The sequence below is a fragment of the Oryctolagus cuniculus genome, chromosome X, assembly GCF_964237555.1.
Source record: "Oryctolagus cuniculus chromosome X, mOryCun1.1, whole genome shotgun sequence".
In the NCBI taxonomy this organism is placed as follows: domain Eukaryota; kingdom Metazoa; phylum Chordata; class Mammalia; order Lagomorpha; family Leporidae; genus Oryctolagus; species Oryctolagus cuniculus.
In genome coordinates this window covers 111,538,177-111,564,560 of record NC_091453.1, presented here as the reverse complement: position 1 = coordinate 111,564,560, position 26,384 = coordinate 111,538,177, and the positions used below count along the sequence as shown (strand labels likewise).

Here is a 26,384-nt window from a genome sequence, read left to right as displayed (position 1 = left end):
GAAATCCAAGTAAAGTTGGTAGTTTTGTTAATAGTATTTTATCAATGTTAACTTTTCAAGTTTTGACAAATGGTCCATGGTTATGTAAGATGTTAATACTAGGGGAAGCTAGATGAAACTAATTTTATAACACTTATGTAAAACTAAAATTATTTCAAAATATAATTACTTTAAAATATTAAGTGGCCAAATTCCATTTTTTTTAAAAGGTTTACTTACTTATTTTAATGGCAGAGAGAGAGACGGGGCCGGGGGAAAGAGGGGGAGAAGGAGGGAGGGAGAGGAAGGGAGGGAGAGGAAGAGGAAGAGACAGAGATTGATATGTTTCATGTGCTGGTTCACTTCTCAAATGCCTGCAACAGTCATGGCTGGGTCAAGCTGAAGCTAGGAGCCAGGAACTTCATCTTCATCCCTCAAGTACTTGGATTATCATATGCTGCCTCCCCATCCAAGTAGCAAGACAGTGGATGGGAAGCACGGGGTAGTTGGGACTTGAATCCCACACTTTGAAATGGAATACGAGCATCATGAGATCCAGACATCCAGAGCAACCACTTAACTCAACAAGTGCCACCCACCCACTCTAGTTCCCTTACTTTCAATGGTGATGAGTTACACTTTTTATTTTATTACATTATATCTGAAGACATTTTTGAAAATGCATAGGATTGAGGTATGGATTAAGATACTCTATACACATTTTTGAACTGCACCCTTTTCCCTCTTAATGTGCATATTTTTTTTTTTTTTTTTTTTTGACAGGCAGAGTGGACAGTGAGAGAGAGAGACAGAGAGAGAGAAAGGTCTTCCTTTGCCGCTGGTTCACCCTCCAATGGCCGCCGCTGCAGCCGGCGCACCGCGCTGATCCTGGCAGGAGCCAGGAGCCAGGTGCTTTTCCTGGTCTCCCATGGGGTGCAGGGCCCAAGCACCTGGGCCATCCTCCACTGCACTCCCTGGCCATAGCAGAGAGCTGGCCTGGAAGAGGGGCAACCGGGACAGAATCCGGCGCCCCAACCGGGACTAGAACCCGGTGTGCCGGCGCCGCAAGGTGGAGGATTAGCCTATTGAGCCACGGCGCCGGCTAATGTGCATATTTTTAATATGCTATTTAAATTCATTTAAGGAGTAGGCATTTGGTCTAGTGAGTGAGACGCTTGTTAAGATGCTTGTATCCCATACTGGAGTGCCTGGATTGGATACCTGGCTCCACCTTCCTACTAGAGCCCCTGGGGGGCAGTGGTGATGGCTCAAGTAGTTGAGTCTCTGCTGCAGATGTGGGAAATCAGGATTGAATTTTTGGTTTCTGGCTTCAGCCAGCCCATCCATAGCTATTGTGGACATCTGGGGGAGTGAACCGACTAATGGGAACTTTATGTGTGTGTGTTTGTCTCTCTGCTTCTGAAATTCAAAAAATTAAAGCACACCTAAACGTTGTTATTAATATGTATGGTGTATTTAACCAGCCCCTTACTGTTGTACATTTTGGTTATTTCTAATTTTATTCTAGTATAAATAATCCTGTAATGATTACCTTTAAATACATGTTTTGTGTTCATTTATGATGTTTCCTTGAATGTAGAGAATTAAAATAACTCAGAATATAAAGAGAATTAAAATATATTCAGAGAATTTAAAATAAATTCAGAGACTATAAAGCTTTTAAAAGATTTTGATGCTTGATGCTATATTGCCCTTCAGAAGAGTTTGCCCAAAATATACAACCATGAGCAATGTGCAGGTGTTCATTTCACTGTGTCCTTATCAACCTTGAGTCTCACCATTAGGAAAAGGCATCTTGTCACTTCCTGCATTTGGTTGAACTTGGCTCCCTGCTGATAATCTCAGTTGTAACCTTGCAGTTCTATAATGGTCAGGCTTTGTTCCTTCTTCCCTCACTCTTTTATCATTTTTGTATATTTTTCCTTAACATAATAGCTACCTGAGACATTATCTTTTTAAAGAAAATATCTTACTGATAAAGAACTGGAGATAGTCTTATTTAACTTTATTTCAGAGAATATTGGGAAATTCACAGACACGTATTTTGGTTCTTTGGATGTTTACACACACACACACACACACGTACTTATGGTTTAACATCACTGAAGGGGAAAGGGTTGTGAAAACAAGTGAAAGCTGGAGTTTAGGGGCTTAGAAAGTTCATGTCTTGGATTTAATGAAATCCACCATTCCTAGAAGTGCTGTTCACATATTGTTAAGTAGCTTCTAAATAAATAGAACTGACTGCTGATATTTGGTGGTTTAACCTAGAGGTAGGATAACCCTAGGTAGTAAAGCAGAAGGGCCTAGAATGTTCTTGGTGCTGGAAATGCCATTTCTGCTCTTAGCTTGCTGTGTCATATTTCATGTGAACTCAGGGATCTTACTCGACACCACTAGCAATTCTATGATACTGAGAGTATCCTAGCTAGTATGCTGGTCCCTGGTTCTGCTGCCCTGACAGCTCTGTTAGAAAACAGCAGCTAGTACTTGGGAGATAGTTCTTTCTGCTTCTGTTGCCCTTCACAGTCTCAACTCCTCTTGTATTTATAAGACTGTTTTAATAGTCTTGTCTTGTAATTACATCTGGAGACAGGAGACAGCATCTTTTGATAGTTCAAGTCTTAACGCATTTAAATTGCCCTCCTAATGCTGTAAAATAGTCAAATTATATATTCTGGTTTGCACTAGACAGCAATAAATGTCAAGGTGCCATCCACTCTGGTATTTAACTCCTTGATGCCATCTGTTTTGGGGTTCCTTACATAGATCATGCACTAGTGTTTTCCCATCTCCTGGCACGAAAGGATCAAGTTGGGAGATATATTTCACTATTCAAAATATATTAGAAGGCAGAGGCAGTTTGTAAACATTGCTTTGGAAAGCTAGGCATAGCAATAAAGTCAAGGACAGGAACCTGATTCAGTAAAGGAAACATTTCACTAGATTGTCATCTACTTTATTTTTAAAGCTGCAATAAGATGTAACGATAAAAAGGCCAATGATGCATTTCAGCCAAGTGATATGAACTCTTGCTAAACCAATTAAACTGTCAGTATACTATGGTTTCACATTTTCTATAACATACTAGGTCACCTTAGGATACTTAGTCACTTATGACTTTTTACCACTGATGCAAAATCAATTTGGCCATTTATAATCTTACATTTCATTATGAAAGTATATTATTCTGTAAGAAAGCTTCTGGAAAAAATAAGATATTTCTGAAAACTGTTCACCTCTCTTCTTCTCAGGCAGTCATAAAGACATAAAACCAATCATGCTATTTGATGTTTGCAGACTTCTAGGTACTTTTTGATTTATATGATTTTTTTAAGAAGGTGTACCCTGGATACAATTCTGACTGCTGGATAAAATTGTACACATTTAAAAGTGAGGATTTTGACTGAAGAGCTCACTTTTGCACCTGCCTTTTTCAATTTTTAAGTGTTTGCATTGAAAGAATACTTTGTTTAACTGTGCCAGAGGGTGGGCTTTCTTGGGGTCCTGTATCTGGGTTTTGGAGCTCCAGCTCGCCTCAGAGGGATAGAGTAGATGGTGATTTATATTTAATACATCTCATTTTTCAGTTTGGTTTTAGCAGTTGTGAATTATAGAGTGATAAAGCAGCGGTGTTTGAGAGATGGGTGAGGGAAGAGGAAAAGGAAGGATTGGGAGCTTTTTACTGTTATTGTTATAACTTTCCTCTGGAAATGCCTTTCTTTTTCTCTCTAGGACAAATATGACACTGCTTTTGGAAAAACCAATGCCAATAACAAAATGCACATGACAGATTCTTAGTTTTAGGTGTTCATTAGCACAGTGGAGGACAGATCTGTTCTCCTGAACTCATAGCAAACAAGAGCATAATTAACATTGACTGTACAGCCCTTTTCTTCTGTTAGGAAATCAACGGGGGATTCTTTAACCTTCCCTCATGACTGTTAATCATACTTATAAATACATTTCCCTCCAAAGCTTAAATCAGATATGTGCCTCTGGCAACTGTGGCTGGGTCATTTAAACTTGAGGGTTCTCTTCTGGTTTTGGTTTAATTCATGGCTATGGTGTCTGTAGGGGCAATCCACTATATTAATTTAGAATCAGTTTGTGATTGAGCCTCTTTAACTCACACGTAAGGATTGTGTGCCGCTCAGGCATTTGCCTACCCCCATTGTCTCAGGTATTTCCATTCACTGGTATCTCTCCTGTTTGTGCATTCTTTCTCAGATTCCAGGCTGAACACATGGAACCCATTGAATGAAAAGAGAAACAGAGTGGGAATTGAATAATTAAAACGAGTTACTTTACATTTCCTATCTTGCAGAGAAAGGTATTAGAATTAGGTTTAACTGACTTGTTGTGCGCTAAGCATGGAGAGACAGGATCTTGCATCTGCACTGTCTCATTTAAACTCACACCAACTCTGTAGGGTAGCTGATATTATTCCTTGATTTAGAGATGAGGACTGGAGCAGGGAGATTAAGTAATTTGCTGAAGGCACAATGCTAGGAAGAATTTAGTTTCCAATTCAGAACTTTTACTTAATTCCATGTTCCTTTGGCTCCACCAGGCTAATTTATTATTGTTGATACAATGAAGTCTTTAAAAATTCTAATCTATTTGAAGGTCAAGACAGACACACACAGAAATCTATCTACCGGTTCACTCCCCAAATGCTTGTAATGGCCAGGGCTGGGCTGAATGGAAGCCAGGAACCCAGAACTGAGTCTGGATCTCCCTACTGGTGGGTGGCAGGGCCTCCACTACTTGAGGCGTCACCTGCTGCCTCCCATGTTGCACATTATTAGGAGGAAGCTGGAATGCAGAGGAGAGCCAGGACTTTGATATGGGGTGTGGGAATCCCAGGCATTTGCTTAACCTCTGCGCTAAATGACAGTGAAGTCTTCGTAAGCCAGACTATTTAGGGAGTGACAGAATATATCATAGTAGGGAGTTTCGAAGGTGGGCAAATGAACATTTTTGACTGTTTTTTAAACATTAAGAAAGATTTGTTTATATAATATCTGTTGACTTTGTAAATTCAAAAATATAGATAAGAAAATAATTCACCTATGATACTAAATTCCATAGATGACTACTCTTAACAGCTTGGTTAACAGACTTCTTAATAGAATATATGTACTTTTAAAAAAGGCTTGTAATATATATATATACCATTTTATACTCTGCTTTCTAAATAACATAACATATTATGAACATTTTCCCATGTTGTTACATAGATAACATTTTAATGGCTATGTAGTGTTCTGTCAGTGTATACCACAATATATTTAATCATTCCATCCTGCCTTTTTTTAAAAAGATTTATTTATTTATTTATTTGAAAGAGTTACACAGAGAGAGAAGGAGAGGCAGAGAGAGAGAGAGAGAGAAAGGGAGGGAGGGAGGGAGGTCTTCCATCCGCTGGTTCACTCCCCAGTTGGCCAGCAGGGCCGGAGCTATGCCAATCCAAAGCCAGGAGCCAAGAGCTGCCTCTGGGTCTCCCAGGTGGGTGCAAGGGCCCAAGGCCTTGGGCCATCTTCTACTGCTTTCCCAGGCCATAGCAGAGAGCTGGATTGGAAGTGGAGCAGCCAGGGCTCGAACCAGCGCTCGTTTGGGATGCCAGCACGGCAAGCAGCGTTTTTACCTGCTATGCCACAGCGCCGGCCCCAATCCTGCCTTTCATAATGAGAACCATTCTTCTGGTTTAAAAATGTCCTTCTGATATCACAAAATGTCTAGAAGAGTGGCTTATTAAAATTTTTAGAAGGGCAGGTGTTTGGGCACAACAGGTTAAGCTGATACTTGGGATGCCTGCCTCCCATGTTGGAGTGCCTGGTTCAAGTCCCTGCTGCTCTGCTTCCAGTCCAGCTCCCTCCTAGTGCACCTGCGAAGACAGCAGGTGATGGACCAAATACTTGGCTCCCTGTCACTCCCATGAGGGACACAGCTGGAGATTTGGGCTCCTGGCTTCAGCCTGGTTCAGTCCTGGATGTTAGAGGTATTTGGGGAGTGAAACCAGTGCATGGAAGGGTGTGTGTGTGATTTTGCCTTTCAGATAAATAAATGAATCTTTAAAAATGTTCACAATATGCATTTTTAAGCAAGAAGCTATGGTAGAATACACATCATGTTTGCTCATTTGTTTTACAAGGTGGTGGTTTCCTAAGACATGGCTGCAAATCCTAAGTTTTAAAGCTTTTGGTTATGTAGCCATAGATAACACTAAAGCCAGGAACCCCACAGAGGGAGGTGAAAGTATGGTGGCCAAACACAAAGTGTAATTTAAGAAAAACAGAAGCATTCTTTTCCCTTGAATTCTTCTTGGGCATGTTCTCTGGTTTGGGGTCCCGAATTAAAAGGCAATTGTTTCTGTTACATCAGTTATGGTACACCCATACGGTGAAATAATTGAAGCTGCTGACAATTGTTTTCATAGAATATTTTATGATATGAAAAAATGTGATAAATGTTAACATTTTATAAAGAACAGGATATGTGTGTATTGGAGATATGTAAGTGTATATATGTATCTCCAATTTGGTGGAAAAAAACACATGCATCATACATGTAAGTTGAAATATCTGGTACTTTGATAGTAGAATGACAGTTAATCTTTGTTCCTCTTTATTCTTTGTGGGAATTTTCTAAAAACTTATAGCAATATATTGTGTGTGTGTGTGTGTGTGCATTTGTATAGATGTATAAAATCTGATGCGAGGGAGATATCAAATCATTACCTAATGATTGAAATTTGGAAAAGGAACATTAAAAGTAACATTTTTGATTGAGGAGGTCATTTGCCCAAGACCACATCAATTGGATGGGACTGAGGTAGGATTTCAACTTGGGTCTGTTTATTTTTAAAGCGAAAATGTAATAGTCAAGCTACAAGGAGGTTTCTTCTTTTTTCTTTTTTAAACTGGTCAAAAACCAAGCAGTTACTGGCGCACTGAGACAAGCAAGTACACATTGAAGGCTGGGATATAGGCCTAGGCATTTATGCTGGGGAAACCTGGGAGGTCCTTTGGCGCCAGGGGTTAGCCCAGGGGCTCTGGATCCCTAGGGTTAATAATATCTCAACTTATGGTGCTATTGTGAGGATTAAATGAGACAATTCATGTAAAAGGGTACATGGTACAGGCTTACACAATAAATAGTAGCTAGTAGTATTATTTCTCTATTTAGGACCTCGCTTGTTACAGGGATTAGGGGCTCCAAGAAGCCTGAAGGCAGGACATGTTTACCCTAGTGAATCCTGTCACATCTTAATAGTCCTCAAACATTCCTAAGCATTGAAATGCCTTTGATTTGAACCTTTCAAATAAACAAGGCCTAATCAGCTTTGTGGGCCCCACCAGCTTTGTCAGAAAGCCTCCCTGCTTTTCTAGGCGGTTATTTATTTACTCACTGAAAATAGGAACTTTGTGTAATACAAGGCAACCAGGAGGTGATTGGTTTGGAGTTAATAGGCAAACCCTCCCTCCCCCCTCCCTCTAACCTGAGGAGGCTTGATTGGGTTAGGCTCCTTTAAAACTCTTGGAGAGTCTGGGAATTTGGAGAACAATAGCTCTGCAGGGAGACCACCAAAGAGAGCAGGCTCTTCACCAGTCTTGGACACTGTAAAATTTTTCGTCAGTTTCCTCCTTTTCTTCAGTCCCTAGGGTAGAGTCACATCTTGACGCTGTGGAGATTTGAGAAACAACCCAGGTTGGCCCTTCTTTGTTGAGCTTATGAAAGCCATATTTCGTTTTAGGAGGAATGTGTTTTTCCCTTGGGAGGCCCCTCTATACCTACAGCCATCAGAAATTCCATATTAAAATCCCACATTGAAGTCTTTACGGCTAAAGTCTGTTCTTGCGTGTCTGGACCGGGGCCAGCTGCCGGCCTGAGACGTTATTGACTTTCTCTTCTCCAGTGAGTGGTTTACATCTGCTGGCTCCATTTCCTTACCACTAATTCTGAAACACCTTGTAATCTGACTTCTGCCACTACATCTCTACTAAAATTGCACCCTTGCAGGATACCAGTGACTGACTTTTTTTTTTTTTTTTGCTGAGTTCACTGGGGCTTATTTTTCTTCACCCCCTTGCCCCTTGAATGTTTCTCTTCCCGTGATTTGTGACACTACATGAATTTGACTTGCTGTCTGCCGCTCTGAATATTCTTTGTCCTTTGTGAAGGCAGTTCTTCCTCTGTTCCTCCCGTGTACCGATGCTGTGCTCCAGATGTGGCGTTTTTAGGGCTCTTGTCCCTCTACTCCACATTCATTCGCATGGCTCCAGTTGTTACTGCAGTGTAATTAAACCCCCCAATTCTGCTTTCTTATCCATGCCCCAGTGCTCTGTTTCTTACTGCCTGCTTAATAATTGGGAATTGTCTTTTATGAGCCAGGCATAAATCCATGTCGTTTATACTCTAACCCTCATGACACTCTTCAAGGCAAGTGGTCTTCAGCCCATTTTACAGATGAGGAAACCATCTCATATATGTATGTTTGCCTATTTTCATTGAGAGTTCCTACTATAACCTGAAATTCATTAAGTCCAGAAAAGGATTCCTTCTGTCCTGGCTTCAAACTAGCTCTGCTTTTCACTTGAAGGCTATGTCATTCCCCTACCTTATCTTATATCACTGGCAAGCTGAGAGAACCAAGAATAAGACAGGTAACTGCTTTGGAACAATGCTCTTCCTATCTGTCCTCCCCCCACCCCCCAAAAAAAATCCCCTCCAACTGCCTCCAAACTCCCAAGCCCAATTAATTGCAACCTTAAATCTTGAAGATTAAAGTTGAAGCTGTCATACAGATGAGTAATTCTCCACTATCATGAGCACTAAATCTGATAGCTTTCACATACTGCATGCTCTGGGCTGCCCAGGGTTAAGCATAATTCTCAGGATTTAGCTGTACTTTCTTCAGTTCTCAGGACTCACTGTTCCCAAGCAGGCCCCGCCCATGGGCGGGGCTACCCTAGGTTCTATGTAGTTTCCAGGGCACCAGCTGTAATCCAGCCCCTTTCTTCTCTATTGGACTTGAAAACCTATTGGAATGTGAGCGATTTAGTGATGGAATTTCTATAGCATGGGAGTAGTTCTCTAATTGTGTGGGTTGTTTGTTTTGTTTTTAACAAAAATTACTTGCAACTATTAGTTGTTTAGTATTAGCAATAGCTAATGCAAAAAGGAAACCATGAATTTACAGCTGATCTGGACATACCAATGTGTTGAGACAATGACTTTGAAAACCACATCCATAGATTATAAAGGAAGGGCCAAATGCTTGTTGGTGAGGATCCACTTTCATCTCTGTGTGCCTAATGCTATAACATGTTTAACTTGATACCACTTAAGAATCAGAGAATTGAGAAACTCGGTGTCTTTTTGAAGTCCATGACAGCATCTTCAGCAACATCAGCTCAGTGAGGATTCTCCACATACCAAACCAAATGCTTTAGTTGGGGTCTTTTTACTCTGTTAGCATCTTTGGTATCGTTTCAATTTTAAAAATCACAAATCTGCCATAGCTGCCATCATTTTCAGTGGGGGCAGCATTTTCAGTGGCCCAGAGGTTCAGTTATATACCATTCTTGCGAAGTTGGACTAAAAAAAAGCATAGATTCATTGAGAAATTTCAGTTATCTGTTATCTAAGTCAGTTTCTTCCACTAGTAAGGTATGAGTGCCCTGAATTGTAGTTACACTGCTGTTTAATCAGACCTTGACCAGGATGGCAGCAGAGAATTGAAAGAGAGGCTCAGATTAGCCTTTGGTGAAACATCTTAATAAGGAAATTAGAATACATCTTGTTTTTTTTTTTTTTTTAAATCCTGAACCTAGGCATTTAATCACTGTCATGAAAGGAAGGCCATAGCTGATGTGTTTTCCAGGATTTAGGCCTGAATCTGGTTGAAGAAATATATAAATTCATCCTATATGTGTTGCATATGTATGTGATTTGTCTGCTGTTAGTGCAGTGCCTAGCTTGTACTGAGAGTTCAATTAAAATTTGTTGTTTTAGCAAAACAAAAATTTTTTTTATTAGAGTTATAGACAGTGAGAGGGAGAGACAGAGAGAAATGTCCTCCTTCTGTTGGTTCACCCCCCAGATGGCCACTGCGGCAGGTGTACTGCACTGATCCGAAGCCAGGAGCCAGGTGCTTCCTCCTGGTCTCCCATGCAGGTGCAGGGACCCAAGCACTTGGGCCATCCTCCACTGCCTTCCCGGGCCACAGCAGAGAGCTGGACTGGAAGAGGAGCAACTGGGACTAGAACCTGGCGTCCATATAGGATGCCGGCGCCGCAGGCAGATTAACCAAGTGAGCCATGGCGCCGGCCAAGCAAAACAAAAATTTAATGCTGAATTATTAATGTCTCCTATAAATAGTTGACATAAATAAGTTTGAAAGGAATAAAATCTAATTTGAAAGAAAGATCATTGAAATGCATATGTCTTTAAAAAAGCTTTATTGTAAAATGTAAAATATTAACAGTATGTCACCAAGGTACCTTTTTTTTAATTCTTGGGCTATAGTGCAGAGAAAGTTTTTTTGCACTTAGCACACATTAATTGAAGGGCAGTGGTGAGGAGGCAAAGTCGAACAGAGGATCACTTGGAAGTATCACGCTATCTGGCCACAGTGGGTCACGGAGAATGTTGCATCAGATTCTTTTACAGACTAAATATTTTCTTGGGCTTTCCCTGAAATCCCTGTGTCCTACAAGGAAAGACTTTGTCCTGGTGCTGGTTAGAGTTTGACCAGCTGTCAAAGTTAACTCTGATGTTTTATGTTCTTCAGAGTCAAAATATTTGAATAGAAGCCAATTTTGCTTATCCATTGATAACAAACTCAAATAAAATGGATTGCAAGTGCTTACTTTGTGCCCAGATGGTGTGATGTCTCCTGTGAAAGTATAAGATGTGTTTCTTATCTCAGAGATGTTTAAGACAAGATAGTCACCAAAAAAACAGTTTACCAGTTCTAGATAGTCCGGAAATCCCATCTTAAGAAGGACTACAAAGTCTAAATTTTCCGCTTACAAAGAAACTATGCTCAGATTAGGAATTAGTTTATGTGGTCCGGAAGTTTTCTGAGGTACCATTTTACTGTTGCGTGACATTTTGTCATGCTTGCTTTGATGAGTTATTCTGATGTTAGGAGCTTTTCAGTGGGACCCTTCTGATGTGTGGGCACTTCTACAACTGTCTACCAAACAAACCAATAAAACATTTAGGTCCTTTTTAAAAATTATCGAGCCATGTGCCAAACAGACAATCTTAGCCCATACCTCAGCTTCACCTCATTCCTCAGCCTGGAGGCTGGCGATCTAGGATAAGGTGGGAGCAGGGGTCAAGGATGGAATGGGTGTCATGGATGGAGTGAAGCTTACAGAAGAGATGAGGGATAGTGTTGAGGGTCAGGCACCATCTGGCGGCCAAAGCACACATCACCAGGAGTCACATGTTTCCCACACTCGCTCATTTTGGAAAGGCCATTAATCATTTTGGGTGCATTATCTGTTCATTCTCTGAGAATCCCCTTATTTCATAAATAGTCTGTTTCTTAAAATTTCTGGTTCTCAAACCTTCAAGGGACAGGAGTGAAGTCGGAGAGAATATTTGGGTCACAATATGGTCCCTTAGCCCCAGATCCAGGCTTCACTGGGAAGCCTTGAGTAACGGTCTGTCAGTTCTCTAATTAATTCCCTGTAAAGTCCTATGGGAAAGTAATATGCATCTGCTATTTTGAAAATTGAAACACTTCAGTATCGTGATGGTTTGATGGGCTAGGACTTGTAGGTTCCTTAACAGTTTATCTTCTGACTCAAACACACTTTAAAATAAATTTTTTCTGAAGATAAATATATAAAAAATTTATATCCTCATTGCAGTTTTAAAGTATAATTGTTCTTTAAATTTTATTCCTGAATGTAAAGAATCTAAAGGCAACAAGGAATGCATACTCAAAAATACCCACGTTGAAGAGAGGAGAAAATGAAAGTCCCCCATAATCTAGGTAAAGGTTGAAGAAAAATCATCAGGGAGATAAATGATACAGGGCCTCTAGTAGTCTGTTTTTGTCATGGCTGCATCATGATGGCTGTATCAGAACAACCGTGCTGAATGTCAAATATAAATATAGGATGTCTTGATTTTAGCAAAACATCAGAGAGTCTTCTGTAATATCAGTGTGCAGAAGATTGTGAAATTTTACTGCATAACTAGTAATTAGGCAAATGCACAGCTGGTTGAACAACTGATTCAATGTCAACCTGGAAGAAGATGTTTTTTTACTGAAGGGCCACAGGACTGTGTTTTGGGCTATGGCCAGGCATTTATTTGTTCATTCAATAAATACTGAGAACCTATGTATTTTATTTGAAAAAATGATTTATTTTAATTATTTGGGAGAGAGAAAACAGACACTCCTCCAAATGCCTGCAAAGGCCAGGGCTGGGCCAGGCCTATGGCAGGATCTGGGAACTCTATCCAGGTTTCCCATGTGGGTGGCAGGGACCCAACTGCTTGAGCCATCATCCACTGCCTCCCAGAGTGTGATTCATTAAGGAGCCAGAATCAGGAGTAGAGCTGGAACCCAAACATAGGCACTCCAGTATGGGATGTGGGTGTCCCAAGCAGCGTCTTAACCATCATGCTAAACGTACACCTTCCACCAAGACCTGTTGCCTACCAAAAAGCACTGTGAGGAATATGAGGAATACAGAATTTTCCTGTACGTGGTCCCTGCCTTAAAGGAGCAGATTGTCAGAACTGATCACAAAGACGGGCTTTCCACATTGCAGATAACACAAAGCTGGGTGGCGTAGTTTAATATATAGGATGACAGAATCCAGATTTAAAATGATCTCAACTTGTAGGAACTCTAGGTCAAAACCTACAAGATGAAATTTAACAGTGATAGATGTAAAGTCTTGAGTTTAGGTTAAAAAAATTGCATATGTACAGGATATGAGAGATGTGACTTGGCAGCAGTTTATGTAAAACGTTCTTGGGGATTTAGTTGATCACAAGTTTAATATGAGCCAACAATGTGGTGTAGCTTATTTTTTTTTAAAGCAAAAACAATTTTAGGCTGTATTAGAAGCATGTGTGCTGCTCAGACCACATCTGGAGTATTATGTTCAACTATAGTCACCACATTTTATGAACATTGACAAAGCTGAGCGAATTCAGAAGATAGTGACCAGGATGGCTCTGAAAAATCATGTCACATGAGAAATGGTTTAGCGAAAAGAACTGGGAATATTTAGCTTTTGCTTTAGGCTGTTTGAATTGAGACCCTTCTCATCTTTGTTTGGTTCCCTTGCTTTGGGCCCCACAGTCCTCTGAACTACCCTCATTCCTTCTTCACTGGAGCAGGGTTTTGTTAGGGCAGGAGAGGGGCTCAGTGTTCACTGCTGAAGCTGTGGGACCCAGCACCATTGCCTGACCTGGCACCGATCTCAGCAATGTTGCCCAGTTGTGAGGACAGCTGGGCAAAACTGATAAAGAGCCATCGTGCCTGGCATCCAGAGTCATTAAATAAAGGAACAAAAAAGGAACTCCAAGGAGTTTCTGAAGTTTTTTGAATGGTTCTTTTTTTTTTAAAGACCTCTTCATCTGATTTTCTTTTGGCCTCTAAATAGGGTTTACTATTAGACATGCTTATCTGCTTGAACAGGAATCCTAAAAAGCCTTTCTCCAAAAGGAGCGTTTCAAAAAATGGGAAAAATCCTGGCATTCCTATCAAAGAGATGCAAAAGAAAACAATGAGATACTATTTTTTAAACTCACAAATTAGGAGAAGAAAATAAAAAAAAATGATAATCACTGTCAGTGAGGATTTAGTCAGATGGACACACTCATACAGTACAACCCCTTTGGAATAGCAATTTGACAAGGGTCTGAAAAATATTCATTGTTTGATCCAATAATTCTACTTCTGGGACTTTCTCCTAAGAAGTCATCCTGAATACAGAAAAAAAAGCATTATGAACAGAGGTGTTTTATGATAGCAAAAAAAATTGGAAGCAATAAAAGTGTTTAATAATAGAGTGAATGGTTATATAAATTATGATATGTCCATTTGATAGACTGTTGTAAAACTTTGCCATTTGTAGTTTCTGCAGGATACAAAGTGGTGTATATAGTATGATACCACAGTATAAAAAACAACAAACTTAAACCTAAACCTGTCTGTAGGAAAGACCCTGAAAAGTTTCATACCTCAATGTCAACAGTGACTGTTTCTCAGTGGTGAGATGTTCAATTATTTTTGCCTTTTTTGCATTTTCTGAATTTTTCTTTAAAAGGTTTTGTATATTGAGGATGGTCTCTTTAAAGATTTATCTATTTTAAAGGCAGAACATCAGAGAGGGAGTTGGGGTGGGTAGAGAGAGAGAGAGAGATCTCCCAGGAGAGAGACAGACAGACACAGATATCTTCTAGGAACTCCATCTCTCTCCTATATTCTCATGTTGGTGGCAGGGGCGCAAAGCATTGCAGACATTATCCACTGCCATCTCCGGTGCATTAGTAGAGAGCTGAATGGGAAGTGGAGCAGCTGGGACTGGAACCCACACTATAATGTATGATGCTGGCATCACAGGTGGTGGCTTAATCTGCTGTGCCACAATGCTGGCCACTGAAGACAGGTTTAAAGTGAAATAGACCTGTAGAACTTTGGATTTTAAGTCAGGTCCTTAATACCCCTAAAATAGCTCCAGTGACATAATTGTGAGGAGACGCAAACATAAACATCTTCAGAGCAAAACCTATTTTAATACTAAATTTAATTAATGTTAATTTTAGTTCACTGTAATGTAAAACATGCATGTAAATCATGAAGCCTTAATAGATCAAGGGTTTGTTAAGGAATTTCATAAGAAAAGATAATACAACTCCTGAAAACAAAGAGTTGAACATCCTAGGTTCTAGAGAGCCAGGCATCTTTTGTAGATCAAAATGAAAAAGTGTTTTGCAGGTAGCAGGCACTTAATGAAGTTTTGAATGGCTGGCTCTTCGAGGTGAGGAGGTAAGAAGAGTGTGAGAGGTTGATTAGAAATGGATAAGACTGAAAGATTTGATGTATACTGGAAGGATCTTGAAATCAGATGTCATCTGGTTAGAACTGTTTTAGTGGATACTTATACATTGCTCAGATGGATCAAAGTTCTTGCTGTCAGACCTTTGCATACTGTAAAAATGCATCCATTACAGGTAATTTGCACTTGCCCATGACACTGGACATTCAATCCAGTCCAATTTCCCTCTTCTGTCAAAATTACTAGGATCTCTCCCAGTGTGCATTGTTTAATACACGACTTACCTTCTATAAAGTCAAGGCATGTTCACTGGTAGGATTGATGCACATGTCCTTCTTTTTTAGGTTTTTAAGTTAATTTTAGGCTGTGAATTAATGCAGTCTGTCCTTTTCTCTTTCTCGAATGATGGCAGATATAGGTTGATTCTTGAATTACTTGCATATTTTCCCCCTTGTTTTCAAATAGCAGGCACTGCAGATCTCAGAAAATGGAATGGTGGTAAGTTTTGTCTATGGTGTAAGGAATATCAGCATTCTAGTGGGAGTGAAGGCCATACCAGATCTGGTTTCATTCAGAATGTTTGAAGACAATCGGAGTTAGACGATAGTGAAATTTGTAATATTTGTTCACATTTGATAACCCTGTGTTCTTTCTGAATTATAGTTCTGTTCAGTATGTATACATATCTCTGTAGAATTTATTTTTGCCTCATATTCTCATATGCATTACATGATAAGGATACTGTGGACAGTACTAGTAAGATGCATCTCACAACTCTTTGTGTTCCTTACCTGTTTCTCTCCCTTCCCTCTTTTTCCCACCTCCCATTTTAAGTACTTTCCTTCATCTTTTCTTACACCACCTTATTTCTGTCTGGGTGAGAAGCAGATTATTTTTCAGAACTGGTCAACTTCCTTATGTTTTTATCCCTCCAAATCTCTGCTAAACGAGAAGTTGCATGCAATGTTGGATTGACATTTCCACAGCACCAAAGAATGGAGAATCTTTGGGAAAGGGTTTAATACACTTTCTTTGAAGATGACCTAGGCTAGTTGATGCTGACCAGGTTATTTAGATTCAACTGACCAAGAGATTTTCCCTGTGATAACTTGAAGGTGTGGTATCCTGGGGATGAATATTCTTCAACATACCCCTTACTGCTTCTCACCCCAACATGAAAGAAAGCTGTGTTGTTCAAAGCTCCTTTCACCTCAACCACAGTTCACATGAAAATCTCCCTGGCTTGGCAAGTGTTAATAGTTTGATCATTTGCTGGCAGATAGCGCCTTTGGAAATTGTAGATTTTTTTCAGTGGGGAATAGCCAGTGGGTCTTTGATCTCCATATAGATAGAGATAGCATAATTCAGAAAGAATTCTGTTGGAGTGATTTATGGCAGAGACAGCACAGTTTTATGAATGTTTTCCTCCAGTATATCCAAAATATGTTGGCAAATATCAGCCGAAGATGTGCTGCTTCTGTTGTTCCAACTTCCTTATGAAATGAGGTTCTTGGTTACATGGTTTGCCAAAACTCTATTTTTATTTTATAAAATGATTTTAAGTATAAATATCTGCTGGTAGTTAAACATGTAAACAGTTGTTGCTTGGTGGGGACAGGAGGAAAACTTATTTTGAAGGGAGCAGATGGTACCCCATGGGGTGAAGATGATGTGATAAAGTTACTTTCTATGCCATGTATGTAAAGTGTTGTGCAATGGCCAAAAAGCACATGAAAGGTGCTCCCGAGGCTGTTTGCACTTACATGTCAACTTTCTTTCAGGAAAGACTATTTTATTTTGTTTTTATACAGATTTAGGCCCCAGTGTTGTTTGTCTGTCTCTTTTTATTGCTACTTATTTAGTACTGCTTCATCAAGGGCTTAGCTTTTTCTTTGAAGTATCTTGAGTTCCACCTCTGTAATGCAGTTTCTTAAAGCCTGTAGTGAGAAACTACACTTGAGCCACCAACATAGCCAACACCTTTTGCCCAAGTGCCTCCTGCCTTCTCAGTAAGATTTTGGTCTATAGGAGTAGACATGCTGGAATGCCTATTGTGGGGCACATATTTCCTCCTCCGTGGCCTTGTTAGTCTTGGGAATATCTTGCCTGTCCCTCTCTGGGTAGCCAAAGACAACCCACTTTCACAGCTAAGTCCTCCTGCTTCCTCTCCAGCTCACACTGGCATCTGGCCCTCTTCTGATCTCTCAGAGCACTTACTGCTGTCCTGACATGAGTTTTGCACTTAATCGTAGTATTCTTTAGTTCTTTCTTCTGTGTTCCATTTTGCTTCCCAGTTAGATTGCGTTGCTCTGAAGACAGAGAACATGTTTCACAGAGTGATTCCCTTATTAACACAATGTTTATGATCCAGTGACACACTTTGTTGTCACACAGTTACTAGAGGAAGAAATGATATGAGAAACACAGGATTAAAAAATAATACAGATAAGGGAGGGAAGTGGTTGGTATCAAGAAGCTTACATTCCATACAAATTAAAATCCTGTCAGATTTATCAGAAAAAATACACCAGGTGTTGGTGAGAATGTTCATGTACATGGAGTTAGCCAAAGCACTTGTGCTGTACTTCTACTCTGACCTCTCAATTCCACTGGCTGGCTGTACCTCAGTACTGGAACAGCAGTTGCCCAGGCTGCAGGAGCTACTGGGGTGGGGCTCTGGTGATCCCTTTGCTACCCTAAGCCAGGATAGAGGCAGGCAGCCTTGTGAGCTAGGTGGTAGGTGGCTTCCCTCCTCTTCCAGCCAGTCTTTTGTACCTCTGCCTACCCCTTCAGCCATTTCTGCTCAGTGCATCAGGGGCAGTCAGTATCCAGAGCTAGGTTTAGTCCAGGGAGGGAAGAGAAGACTGATCAGAAGGGAGTACAGTGGAAATGGTACAAGTCCATCTGAACTGACTCCATACAGCATTGCCTTTCCATTCTTTGCCAATGGCTTGCTACAAAGAAGAGGCACGTCTCTAAACAGTAATAGAGATGTGCATAGAAACATATTTATAAGGAGGTTCATTGTAGCATTGTCTAGAATCGCAAACAATTGGAAAACAAATGTTTAAACATAAGGGAATGGTTGTGTGGAACACACTGTGATAAAGCAATTAAAATGTTTTCAAAGACTTTCAATGACAGTGAGAAGTACAAAGTAATGCATATAGAAAAAGCATTGAGCAATACGTCTGATCTTGGCAGATCATTTATAGTACACATAAAGAAATACTACAAGGAAATCTAGAATATCGATGGAAGATATTTTTTTGGTGGTGGAATCATGGATAGTTTATTTTATATATTTTGAAATTTCTACAATGAAGATTTATGATTTTTATAATCAGAAAAATGAAAAGAAAATATTTCTTGCCACTGTCTTCAACCTCCATACTAACAGGCTAAGATGGAGACAATTATTTTTTTCTGGGAACAAAAGGAATGTATTTATATTATGGTAAAAAATGTAAAATATAGAAAAATGCAGAAAAACATCAATGAAGTACCTTAACATGCCCTTCTTTAAATAAAACTAACTTCCTTTTCAAAAAGGCTTACTTGAATTACCATTGTACTTTCTGTTACCTAAGAAAATAATCAGAGCTCAAATACTTGGTTAACAGAAAATAGTCTCAAATAGATTCTTATATTTTTGTGACATTTTCATCTATGCCTTTTAGAAATGGAAAGCATATTCTGTGTTTCCTCTGGCTCTACCCCTAGGTAAAAAACAGGGTTTGATATTATTCTGTGATAGGCACACTCTTAACATAACTGTGATTCAGTGACTCTAAATGGTATGCTTCATGTCACACAGCTGGCTCTAGAAAACTGGAGATACCCCAGTCTTTTGCACCATCAGTTATATTTACAATGAAGAAAGACATTTTTGACATTCTCTTAAGCATTAGCTTTCTTTGAAACCTGTACCTTGTATTTCTTTTCTGAAAGAAGGAATTAGCTTTTTCTTCCATATATATATTTTATATATATATATAAAATTTTAACCCCAAAATACCTAGAGACAAGTTAAAAAAATCTGCGTGTGTGTGTGTGTGTGTGTGTGTGAGAGAGAGAGAGAGAGAGAGAGAGAGGAAATAAATGAACAAGTTCTTTGTTTTGGTCAAATAAAATAATGTGCTTGTGTTTTAGACGATTTTCAAATTGAAAAGTTTAATATTGCATAAATATTTTGTTTAAAAATTTACTTATGTTAATGTCTTCTAAGCCTTTTAGATGTACCCTTTGGCATAAAAAAGCATTGTTTGACTTAGATAATTTCTGAATTCAAATAATTTCAGATGCCATTAAATATGTTTATCACAGAAATTGTTCTTTCTGTGAATGTTTATTGATCGATTCATTAATTCATTTACTTTTTTACTTATTTGTGGGGCGGAGGGGAGAGAGAGAGAAAATCTTCTGTTCCCTGGTTTACTCCCCAAATGACCATAATGGCCAAGGCTGGGCCAGGCCAAAGCCAGTAGTCCCAAAATCCATCTGCGTCTCCCACATGGGTAGTGGGGCCCCAAACATTTGGGCCATCTTCTGATTTCCCAGGCACATCAGCAGGGAGCTGCATCAGAAGTATAGCAGGTGGGACTCAAACGGCACTGGTGCTCATATGGATGCTGGCATTGCAGGCAGTGGCTTAACCCACTGCACCGTAACTCCTGTGCCTCCATGGATTAACCAGAAATAGAGGGTTGGGTGATACAAAACAAAACTTGTTTTTAAAATTGAATACTGCTCAGTGAACAACTTCCCTCTGGGTGGTGGTTGGTGAGCCTTTGGTCATTAGTTGTTTGCACTTTGTCCACCCTGGCCCAGTTGGAGCTTGTGTGGAAGGAAGCCTATGTTTCTCAATAGAGGTGACTCTTGCCACGAAAGAGCCAAGAGAACGAGGAGTATAACTGAGCAGAGGGATCACCATTAGAATTCATTGGCAAAGTAACAGGGAGCCCCCAGAGAATATTTGAAATTGCCCTAGGTAAGATCTCATATCCTGGAATCGGGTTTTGCCCTCCTCCATGTCATTTTGTTGGAGAAGTGTTTGAGAAGGAAATTGATTTTCAGTTGACTAGGAAGATTTAAGTCTGTGAAAGGTTTAAAGAAGATGAAGCCTTGACTGTTTTGTTTAATCCCCCAACCTTGCACATGGGGTAAGGTATACATATCTGATATTTTCTCAGGCACCCACAGCTATGCTGTCTGGAGAGCCTCTGACTGTTAAAAAAGTGTGTGGAGTTTCGGCTGTGTTCTTGCCTCCACCACTAGATTGTACTTTTTATTGAAAACACATCCATTTTCTCACGGACTTTTTGCATAGGGCCCTCTGTGCCAGACAATCAATAAATATTTGATTGATTGTTATCTTCTAAATGCAAATTCAACATTTAACATTCAAATATTGAAGTTTCCCTGTGCCAAAAAAAAAAAAAAAATACAAAGCAATCTCTTCTAGGGGAAGGCATGCCTGGATACTTGTAATCAGCTCTTGTAGGCGAATTGACATGCATGTGTTCTGTTTCTGTGCCTTAGTTTAAGTGGAATTTAATAACCACTAGACCATAGTCAAGTCACTTACCAGTCCACCTAGAGAATATTAGGGTCTTCCAATAGCTGGTGGGCAACCTGGACTCCTGGAGTTCAGTTAACTTTTTATTGAGCATACTCTGCACTAGCTTTCTGAGTTGTGGTGGTGGTACAGTGTAGGAAGTAGAGCTTACACACAATAATGTCCAGACTTAGACTCTATTCTCTGTAATCTTCATTTTAGCAGACTGGGAGATTCACTGAAGAAGACAAATAATGCACAGTTTAAGGAGTACACAGAGATGACCAAAAGAAATGTGTACTAGAATTGGTTGCTAGTGGTTGTGAATGCCCAGCTGCTGGTGTGCAGGAACAAGGAGGAGAAAAGGGAGACGTGGAAGTAGAGAAGCAATGAACAATGCAGGAAGGAGCAAGAGATGGCTGGAGGAAGGTGGACGTGGCCTCACAGAAACAGGGTTCTGTTTGTCAAATGCGCCAAGGTTGATCAGCAGTATCCTGAGCTCAGTACACTATGTATCCCGCACCGTATGCAACTGATGCTCATTACAATGAAGCAGAGCCATTAAACAGTTTATGTTTCTTATCCAGTACTTGATTTACAGAGACAAACAAATGCCAGAACTATCCATACAGCAATGTGTAAGTATTTACAAAATTACTTTTTATCCAGAAGACCTCAATCTGCAAATACTTAACAAGGTCAGACATTGTGAGGGATACAAAAAACATATGTGTGCCTTTGAGCAGTTTACTTAGCTGAGAAGACCAGACATATACAAATGAAAAGTTGATTAGGTACCAGGTAGTACAGGCCAACTGCTTATGTATGGTGACTGCTGTGGCCTTCAGGGAATGGCTAGCTCCCTGGAGTCTTGGGTAGTATGGAAAAGTTCCCAGGTTCTTAAGCTGGTGTATAGGCAGCCTGGATTCATGCGGGCCCAACATAATACCAGATCTACTGAAACCTTGTCCTTTGCCCTCTGGGAAGTTGCAGTGCCTGATGTGCTGTCATAAACTCCTCCTCCCCAAAACAGGCTTGTGCATTTAGCAGTAATAGATTGAACCATCAATGCCTTAAAGCACACCTGGTTGATAATTAGCTCAATCACATTGTGTTTCGGTCATTACCCTTGGATTTCCCAAGGATGAGCTTAATTCATCTCTCACATTAAAGTGAGTGCCTGCATGACCAAAACTCAACTGAATAGAATTTCTGTTTCTATTATGTCAATTTAATGCTGTGGTAATTTTATTGCAAAATAGGTATCAGGTTACTATTTGCCACCCAAATGTCTGCACAGAAATTGTTAGTGTATGCTGTCAAAAAAAAAAAAAAAAATCCCCAACTGCAAAAGGCTCATGTCGTTCCTAAATAGTGCTTCGTCTGAGGGAAGGAAAAGAGGAAATGAGCTGAAACTCTGATTTGAGGAGTTTAGAGCTGATAGTATCAAATACTGCTTATTCGAAGATGACTATTTATGTTGGTTTTATAGCTTATAAACATATTGATGGTGGCTACAGCCTCTTGCTTCCAGGATTGTGCAGAGCTTATTTTGTGTCTCAACACACTCTTGTTGCCCCTGGCCTTCTGCTGAATGCGAAGGGACAACCTGATGGTGCATATGCTGTATTACCAAAGTGGGAAGGGAGAGGAGTACCTTTATTATATCGGATTACTGCCAGATGCCTGGACTGCTCAGATCTACTGACTGTTTGCTGTTTAAAGGGAAAATACAGATCTAACCACGTCTAGGAATTGTGCCAGGTGTCTGTACTAAGGCAACCCAACTCCAGAAGGCTATAAAAATAGCCCCTAAGTAGTAGATTCTGATTTCCCACTGAGCTGACCAATAAATCCAACAACCAGTTAATTAAAAATGCTGAGAGGGAATGTTCATCCTCCATTACCCACCTGTCCTTGTGAATAGTCCTCAGTTACAAACGAGAGGCTGCCATTTAGGGTTTCCATGTCCGGATTAGGACAATTTCTCCTCCTCTTTCACAGTAATCTAGAGGTAGAAATGGCCCATGTGGTTGCCTGATACTCCTACTTGCATGTCAGAGTTGATTTGAGGCTAAAGTCATCTGAGGGTTCCCAAGATGCACCCTGTTGTTTTATTTGTTCTGAGGGCTTCATGTCGCCATTCAGAAGAGCATGTTTAAAGAAACAACCTCACCTCGCCTTGTTCAGGCTCTGAGTTTTCTTAAGTAAGTCTGCCAATATTTGATGGGATCTCTCAGTCCTGACTGGTGCTATATGCTCATTACCACAGTAGCCTGATATGGAAGGGGAGTGATAGATGTTGGATCTTTTGTTTCTTTCACCAAGGAATTTCTACTTGATAGAACTTTGAAAAAAGTATCAATTTGTGATGCAAGCAAAAACTAAGGCAGAATACACCATTAGCATCAACCTTGTTGTTCAAGATATTAAAAGGTACACAAAGAAGGCAGTAGAGTATTGGGCTTGGAGAGAAGAGTTCTAGGTTTGAGTCTGACAGGTGCTGACTAAGTGGTTTGTGTGAACTGAGTTCCACCAGTTCACGTGGAAAGCAGGGCTAATAGCATCTGCGTCATGAGGTTGTTGCCATGCATATAGAAGATCACGTGCATGGAAATCCCTGGCACTTAGTGTATGTTCAGTAAAGGTTGTCTGAATGGGATTTAGTTTACAGACTTAATACCATCTGTGGTCTTAGGAAGCTACAGAAAGCGCTCATTTACAGAGAGCTGAAAGGAGAAAAAAAGTGGTGTGGGGAAGCAGGGGAGACCCAAACTCACAGAACATACATGTGATTCCCAGGAACCTTTTATTTTCCCCCAAGTTGTCACTATCAGTAAATTATGACTCTCTCAATGCATTTTGCCATCTTTTTTTTTTTTTAAGGACGTTAGAGCTATTTTTCTGGAGAAGAAAGAAATGACAAGAAACTTGAGTTCTAGTTAGGGCTCTGCCACTTGCAGGTCGTATTTTTCTTTCTTGGGCTCAGTTTCTTCCAGTCCCAAGAAAGGAGCAAAGGTGAACAACAAAAAAACCACTGTGATTCTTCCTCACACTCTGAATTCCTGGAGTCAGTTAGCTTTTGGGTGCTTATTAATGTGGATAGAAAGTTTTCAGGTAGAGTGAAAGTTACTGCAGAAACTGCTGAGTCCAAGGGTGGGGAAGGTTAGCAAGGACAGAAACTTCTCTTGAAAGTGAGGGAACTCTTTAGTAATCAGGAGGCCTGATTGATTGGGGTGGATATACAGATTGCTTTTATTCATGGTTTTGAATTGTGTGTGAGCATGTGTTCCATTTAAAGACTTTTCTACAGCTGAAGCTCTTAGGTGATTTGCTGTGCATTAGCTGGATATGAATTATTAATTCTGCTTATACTTGATAATGAAGACCACAAACGGGGACCCTATTATTTGAAGGTCTAATGCATCCCCTTTTCTCCATCAAAATAGGTTTGTAAATTGTCATCAGGGCCCAGTTACCAGCCCCCTAAATGCCATCTCTATGTACTGCTACCTGTGATTTCTTTCATAAGGAATGACAGGGATACTCAGGATTTCATTATACAAGAAAAAGTTGAAGGAATTGAATCTTTTTAGCTGGGGGGGGGGGACTTATGGGGGCCATGCTGGAAATGATCAAAAACATGAATTCTCTCAAGTCAAAGTTGCATTAAATTAGGTTTGTGTGTGTGTGTGTGTGTGTGTGTGTGGCTCTGAGGTGGGAGGAGGCAAAGGAAGAAAGCTAGATGCAGACGTACTTTGCTCAGTGCTGGCAGTAACTTTCCAAGAATCTAAACTACCCAAAGAGGAAACAGGCTCTTTAAAGGAGTTAGCAAAATCCTCATCATCATTCCCTATTCATAGTCCTAGCTGGAGTACAGAATAATTTCTTTGAAAGGACATTGGACTCTGTTTCCTGTGGTAGACCTATAGCACTCCAGTGACCTGGCACTCTCTTTACAACACCGTGTACACTTTCAGGACCTAGACTTTGTCATATTTATATCCTCAGCATTTAGCATAGGGTCTGATCATAGTAGGATCTCAGAAAATATTTGTTGATTGATTAATTGAAAATGTCCTTGAAAGTGAAAGATGCTTTTGTTCCTTAGAGCAAGTGTGTTGAATTGGCTTATATGTAACTGCAATGTCCTCCCTTTTCTTCAGTGTTTCTATACATTTTTATTCACAACTGGTCATGCTGTTTGTCATTGTTAAGAGAACTTAAACAGTTCTGTCAGCGTAAGACCCTTCTGTACCAATACAGAAGAGTGAGAAAACACAGTTTTAATATTGGGTAAGCATTATCAGAGTTACATGCATGACTGCAAAATCCAGAAAGATTTACACTCACGTTTATATAAAAACATAGAACAGAGAACAATGTAAAAGTTCTTGTGTGTTCTCAAGAGACAAGAGGTTGTACGTTGTGAATGTCTCGTGCATACCTTGTGAGAGACCTCTGAGCAAATTCCAGAGGTAAGTATCTGCAGTTCCAAGGTCAGGACTTTTGGTCAGGCCTTTGAGTTCTTGCGACACCATAAATAAGGATGGATAGGCAGGGGTTTTCCTCCTCAACAAAACTTTGACCACTGTATTCTTACATCATTTGATAAGGATTGGATGTTCTTCATAGAATTCCCAGACTTCCCAAAAGTTAATTCATTTGTATGGTAAAATGTCTTCCTATGAGGATGCCCCTACATATGTAAGCACTTTGAGCAAGACCTTGTAAAAATACAGCGAAGATGATATTGAAGGAGTACCTACACTATACCTCTCGGGAAATGCATTCTCTTCCCCCAGATCCATTCCAGGTATCCTGATGGCTTTAGAAATCACTGAAAAATGATAGGCACTTTAAGAACAGTGATGCAGGATTTCAGGAATGGTGCTGATGGCTTTCTGAAAGATAGAGGCTCTGGGAAATATTTGGGCTAGTATAATAAAGTAATTAAAGATGCATATAAATCTTCAGTTTCTTGCAGGTGTCTTTCAGCTGTGGCTTTTGCTTTACCTAAACTGCACCCTACTGGCAAAGATTGTCCTGACTAGTTGTTTGTGTGAGCATTGCCTGTTCACATTCTTTTGGTGCTCTCACAAGTATGTGAAGTCCCTTACAAGGACTTCTGAAGCATTTCTTCCAAAGATTCATACGGGCACCTCCTGAGGCTGACTTGTCAGGCCAAGTATATCTCTCATCTTCCAGCTCAACCTTCCTTTCCTTTGGGTGTGGGGTGACTGAAGGGTGTCACCGTAATCACACTGTTTTGAGCCACCCTGATCACTATTTAGAAAAGAAAAAGTCCCAGCATCCTGTTTGGACAGGTTGTAAGCTGTGACATTAGACCTTCCTGGTATGCAGAATGGCTTTCATCACTCTCCCACCCCGTACGCCAAGGTTAAAGGTCTCAGGAAGGTATTTGACTTGTGGCTCTAACTTGCCCTGACTGCTGAGCAGTGATGGGTCTTTTGCTTGAACCACTTAGGAGGTGCCCATGGGAGCAGCATACCAGAGAGGAGTAGTTGAAGGAGCACAGATGAGTTCATTACAGCATTTAAAATGAAGAGGGCACCAAGAGGAAAGCAGAATGTACACTGAAGGCTTTGTCTAGAGTTTTGTTATTTTTTTTAAAGCTCTGCTCGGAAAGTAAGACGGTGTTTGGTGGTGTTTTGTTCAGAGACAGTAGGAGGGAAGCTGAAAAAGCTATGTAGAATTCATTTTAGATGAGAAGAGTCTCAGAGGTAGGGACTGAGCCTGATGGGGCTCTCAGAAAAGTGCTT

The 26,384-nt window shown here is 40.2% G+C and overlaps 1 protein-coding gene across 1 annotated transcript in view; it reads left to right on the top strand.

The window, feature by feature from the left end:
- Positions 1 to 26,384, top strand: part of GPC3 (glypican 3) — a 455,320-nt gene that overhangs the window by 67,664 nt on the left and 361,272 nt on the right. The gene's annotated exons all lie outside the window — the stretch shown is intronic.